Source organism: Anastrepha ludens, chromosome X, assembly GCF_028408465.1.
Source record: "Anastrepha ludens isolate Willacy chromosome X, idAnaLude1.1, whole genome shotgun sequence".
In the NCBI taxonomy this organism is placed as follows: Eukaryota; Metazoa; Arthropoda; class Insecta; order Diptera; family Tephritidae; genus Anastrepha; species Anastrepha ludens.
The window spans coordinates 39,370,312-39,376,299 of record NC_071503.1 but is presented as its reverse complement, the minus strand read 5'-3'; the positions used below and the strand labels follow the sequence as shown (position 1 = coordinate 39,376,299).

The following is a 5,988-nucleotide window of genomic DNA, read 5'->3' as shown; positions in this document are numbered from 1 at the left end:
TTATACGAATTCGAAATGAACCGTCCTCAACAGTTTTAAGAGGGAGGAGAGTTAAAGATGTTAGTACAAAGATACACATGTATGTATATAAATATATACATCACATACATTTATACACTGCATACATATATACATGATTATTGTGTACAAACAAAATGCCGATAAACAGCAATATGCCCTTTAACATTGTATGATAGCAATATACACAACACCAAAACAACACAATTGTCACTAAGCCAAACAATAGCTATCTACTAGCAAACAGATAACGACCGACGCATCTCAATAGTATAAGTAGCACTAAGATTTATGTAAACTAGTCAGTCCAAAGATTTTGAATAAAGAGTGCACATTTCGATATAACCAAATATATTATTTTTGCTCAAATATCACCAAATGATATTAACTAGCCCGTGAGGCACCCAGGCTCAAAACTGATTTGAGACGCTCTTCATCGAATTCAGAAGGTCTTCCGCTGCGGGACGTGTCATCGACGTCAAAGTCGCCATACAAGTCACAAGCGTCCCGGGCTGCTTTGGCAGCTTTTTGACCTCGATGGAAAGCAAAGAAGAGCAGGTGTTGAAAATTTTGGTTTTTGCCTCTTGGGTATTCCATAGTAGTTTTGCAGAGCGAAAGAGTTCTATCGAATGAGCGGTTAGCCTTTGCCAAACAGAATACAAATCGTTGTAAAAAAAAAAGAAAATATAAAAACGCTATGAAAATATTCCCCAATATACCACGTCAAAAGAATTTGAATTTTTCATCAGAGAAATTGGTATGCTGCCTGAAAGATGGAGTGGAGTTGTACCTTGCAATGACAAGTACTTCATTAAATATTCACTTAATTGTTTAAATAATTTACAGCTTTGGCTAAGAAATCACGGAAACTTTTTCCCATACTCAATAAAAACGCTATGAACTTGTAACCTTGTTAAAAACGCTATGAACTTGGTACCCAACCCAATATATATGATACATACGAGGTGTGTTTTTAAAGTAAGTATCGTTTTTAAATTACGACTCCGCAGCGCTGCGGGCGCCGTTTAGAGCCTGCGCGTCGTGTAGCTACATCTGCTGGGAAGCCACAGACGCTATTACGGAACCATCCGATCGAGTCTACATCTGTTTGCGTGATTTTAAAATGCCTCCACCTATTGAGAACTCCACCGACTGTGAAGTGCGTGCTGTAATACGGTTTCTCTGTGCTCAAGTCTTCAAATCAGTTGACATTCATCACCAAATTAGTGAAGTATGTATATGGTGTATGGTGACAAAGTAAAAACGACTGTGAATCAGGCGGCAATCTTCTTTGACGATGGCATACAAAAGCTGGTCTCAATATATGATAAATGCCTCAATAGTAATGGAAATTATGTAGAATAGTAGAGTAAAGTGTGGCCTATCAAGTGAATAGATTATTTTTGGAAAAAAATTACTTATTCTTCTATGTTAAAACGGTACTTACTTAAAAACACGCCTCGTACATATTCCGCAACTATTTAAAAAAAATTATTGAGTCATAATTTGAAATTATATTTAAATAGCGTTAAATCAAAAACTAAAAACTTAAAATATGATTAAACTGAAAACAAAAACCATAAACACAAACCAAATTTGTAAGCAATTAATGTCATGTATGCCTCTCACACTCAAAATGGAACAGTTAGAATTCATCAGCTGGGTAGCATGTTCGAAAGTGTTTATTTATTGTTTTTATGTTCGAAAAGTGTTTATTTCCAGTAGTATGTATTTCAGTGATTATCGACGACAATTAAAGTACAGTAAATTTTAATAAAAACCTCAAAGAAAAAAGTCCGTTCGCGAAATTAGTGAAATTGTTGGTAAAAAAGTCTACAGAACATAATATTATTAAACGGTACAAGGACAGGGAAAACGTGCGTGATAAAAAACCTTACTGAACAAACGGAATGAAAATCAATAACTGGAGCTGTAGATTCATACTGCGTTTAACAAAACAGAATCCACAGTTATCTGCTGTAGATTTGAAAAAACTATAATATTAAAAGAGGGAAAAAAATTTGGAAGTTTGTGCAGAAACGATTCGCCGACTACTTAAAAAAAACAAATTTTAAGCATGGGTGCTACGACGTAAGCCACTTTATTAAAAACAAAATAAAAAATAGTTTAAAAAAACTAAAAAACACGCTTTTATTGCCAATCGAAGTAAAAAGTATAAAATAAATTTTAATGACAAAGAGACCTATAATGAAGTAATAGCAAATCGAAGGATCAGTCATAGTCAACTACCTCGGAACAGAATTATAACAAAAATTAAGATACATATGTAAAAATAGAGTAATTCAAATTAGAGTTAAAAGCGTGGGATGCATTTTGCTTCACTTTCATAACCTTCTGTACATAGGTAGTTGCCAATAGAATGATTGTAATATTTACTATATCAAGCATCCCACGCTTTTAACTCTAATTTGAATTACTCTCTTTGTACATATCTTAATTTTTGTTACAATTCTGTTCTGAGGTAGTTGACTATGACTGATCGTTCGATTTGCTATTACTTCATTATAGGTCTCTTTGTCATTAAAATTTATTTTATACTTTTTAGTTCGATTGGCAATAAAAGCGTGTTTTTTAGTTTTTTTAAACTATTTTTTATTTTCTACTTTTTAGTTCGATTAGCAAAAAAGCGTGTTTTTTAGTTTTTTTTTTAACTATTTTTTATTATAAATGAAAATTATTGTTATCATTGCAGTCAGTGAATTAATGATTCGATATATTCGTGTTATATTTAATTCCTTTCTTATCAACTGTGAGTCGAAATCTATGCAGTTATCGGCCGTGATAAAGAAGTAATCGGGATGAAGAACTTATTTCGTGGAGGAAGCCTGAGAAACGGCTACCCCACTCCATTGGCCAGTTTTTTTCGATTTTCGTGGTGTGGTGCACTATGAATTCCTTCCACCTGACCAAAATAAGGAATATTATTTGAGCGTTATGCGTCGTTTACGTGAAGCAATTCGTCTAAAAAGACCAGAATTATGGGCCAACAACTCTTAGTTTTTGCATCACGATAATGCACCGTCTCACACTGCACTCGTTCTTCGTGACCATTTCACCAAAAATTCCACGCATATCGTTCCGCCACCACCGTATTCGCCTGATTTGGCTCCGTGTGACTTCTGGCTATTCCCAAAACTCAAGAGACCACTCCGGGGAACGCGTTTCGAGTCGATTGAGGAGATAAAAGCTGAATCGAAGAAGGTGCTGATGGCTATACCGGAATTGGACTATTTGGCATGTTTCGGGGATTGGAAAAATCGTTGACGTAAGTGTATTTCATCGAGAGGGGATTATTTTGAAGGGGATGAAATTGATTTACAAGAATAAATAAAGATTTTTCATTTTACAACCAAATTCACCTTACTTTTTGCCCACAGGGGGAAAAAAATATTAATCCTGGCAATCCTAATAAGGATAATGGAAAACTTTTATCAAATTATTGCATTGTCATCGGTCCTTGATAGGTGTGCAAAATTCCAAGTCGATCAGATTTTTAGAAGCCAGTGAAAATTAAGCTCAAAGATTCCGTTACATACATACATACAACCCGACCTAATAAAAGTGTGTTAAAAAAAAACCAAAAGGCTAGGTTGGAGTTTGCGAAGAAGTTCCAATATGAGAATGTGGACTTAAGGTCTAAGGTATTCATTGAAAAACAAGAATATAGTTTGAAAATCTCACCAGAATTTATCTGCATTCTAGGTTTTATTTATGGATGAAATCCAAATTAATATTTTTGCATCAGATGGCAAGTGTTTTTTGGGGAGAATGCCTGGAAAAGACTTTGAAGACAAAAATATTAAGAAGGCGCTGAAGTATATGGCGGCTCAATAATGATATGGGGCTGCATCACGGGGCTAGCGTCGGAAAAGTACAAGTTATTGATGGAATTTTGCATAGTAAAGGGTACATTGGCATTTAAAAAAAAATGTTCTCAGCAGTGTATTGTATTTGTATTTTATCAAGACAATGATCTTAAGCACACGTTGTGGAATGCTCGGAATCAGTTACAATTACTGTACTGTTCAAAGGTTTTGGCTACGCTTGCTCAATCTCCCGACATGAATGCCATTGAAGATTTGTCCGGAATACTCAAAAACAGACTTGCTACAGGATAACAGGAAAACAAGCAGTATTGGAGGAATGGGGAAAAAATGAGGCCAGTTATTGCCGAAAACACATTGAAAGGCGCTTAGAGGAGGTAATAAAATACAAAGGGAAATCGACAAAATAAATATTTTACTATTATTTATTTAATGAAATTTGCTGTCCTCCAGTCGATATTCCAAATATTTTACTTAGCAGCATTCGCAGCGCGATGACCGCTTTGCCGTTAATCATTCTAAAATGTTCCTTTATATAGCAAAAACTATTTCAATCATAAATGAAAGCGTACGAAGCAAGGCTCGTTCATTCATAAAACGAGCCCACATCTTCCCTCATGTGCCTGAGCCTAAGCCATATTTTTCTCGAGGAAGACAAATATTATATATTTGGTGACCCGTCAATTTTTGTCGTGGCAAGAGCCGGGAGCTTCGTATATAAAGCGTTTTTCAGTAAGAGCGCTTCAACTTTTTTTTGAATAAAACACAAACGGTTTGACTTTTTTACTAATTTTTTTTTTATTATCGAGTTTGAACATACACATTTAAGTATGAAATTCGATTTCTTTTGCATGACCACCGCGTGCACGTTTTACGAAGTCCAATCGTTGAACCCAATTTTCGACCACTCTTTTGCATAAATCGGCCGAAATTCCAGCAATTCCGCGTTCAATATTGGCTCTGAGCTCACAAATCGTCGCCGGCTTGTTACTGTAGACCAATGACTTCAGATAACCCCAAAGAAAATAGTCTAGAGGCGTCAAATCACACGAGCGCGGATCATTTTCGAGTTGATCTTCAGCCCAATTTACGAATCGACGTCGCTTCAAATGGTCAAACTGCTTCAGTTCTTGTGTCAGCTTGATCTTGTACGGATGTAGGCCAAGATCTTTTCGCAAAATTCGCCACAATGACGACACAGAAAGGCCCAATTGATGAGAACGTCGTGTGAGCGACACATTTGCGTCTTCTTGAACTGAAACCCTGGCGGCAGCAATATTTTCAACACTTCGTGCACTTCTTGCTCTCACTGGCCACGGAACGTTATGTAGCGAAAACGTAGATACAAATTTTTTCACTAGACGGTCGATTGTCGAACGGGATGGCTTGTTAAATGGACCGTAAAATGGCCGTAATGCTCTTAAAGTAGCAGCAACAGAACGATTATTTTCATAAAAAATTTGCACGATTTGCAATCGTTGCTCAAGTGTGTAACGTTCCATGATGAAATGTATACTAATGAAGTTTACAAATGACAAGCGAAAAATAAAAAATATTGCGTCGTTCGCCCTCCCTATTGAAAAACGCCTTACATACATATGTATGGATAACCATATGTATGGAAATACATGCATATGTATGTCTTCTAAATGCGCGACAGAATGGCGACAGTCGTAGCGAATGGTGATTGTTATCAATAGCAACTGTGTGCGTAGAATCATACAGTAATGATGTAAAAAAGCCACAGTAAGCTGTATTCTAAGCTTAGATATAGGTACACATGTCTTCGAAATTTCGTACTGTTGAAAATTTCAAATACATTTCTTTTTTTTCTGCCATAGAAGATAAATACTCATTTAAGATATATCTTTTGGTGTGAGATTATCCAAATAATAAAAAATGTACGAAACAAGAAATATAGCGGTGGAGTTTAAAATTTTCTTTGGATCAAGACTGCTGGTTGTTTTTGCTGTCGAGTATCTATGTTTACATATACATTTTGCTTATAACAACGAATTCAATCGTTGCCCGGCTGCGTCCCACAGTGTCTTCAGCGGGCACAATTAAAAAATTAAAGTAAAATAAAATAAATAAAATTGTTGAAATCCTTGTCATCGCTAATTCT

General features: G+C 35.7%; 1 long non-coding RNA gene across 2 annotated transcripts; it reads left to right on the top strand.

Moving 5' to 3' along the window:
• The first annotated feature begins 337 nt into the window (after nucleotides 1-337).
• LOC128869506 (uncharacterized) lies at nucleotides 338-5,758 on the top strand. 2 transcript variants are annotated; one of them, XR_008455323.1, is made up of 5 exons: nucleotides 338-2,109; nucleotides 2,732-3,304; nucleotides 3,417-3,680; nucleotides 3,742-3,945; nucleotides 4,006-5,758. It is a non-coding gene; the product is annotated as an uncharacterized LOC128869506 (long non-coding RNA). The 2 variants fall into 2 exon arrangements; XR_008455322.1 differs by having other exon boundaries at nucleotides 3,742-5,758.
• Nucleotides 5,759-5,988: the final 230 nt, after the last annotated feature.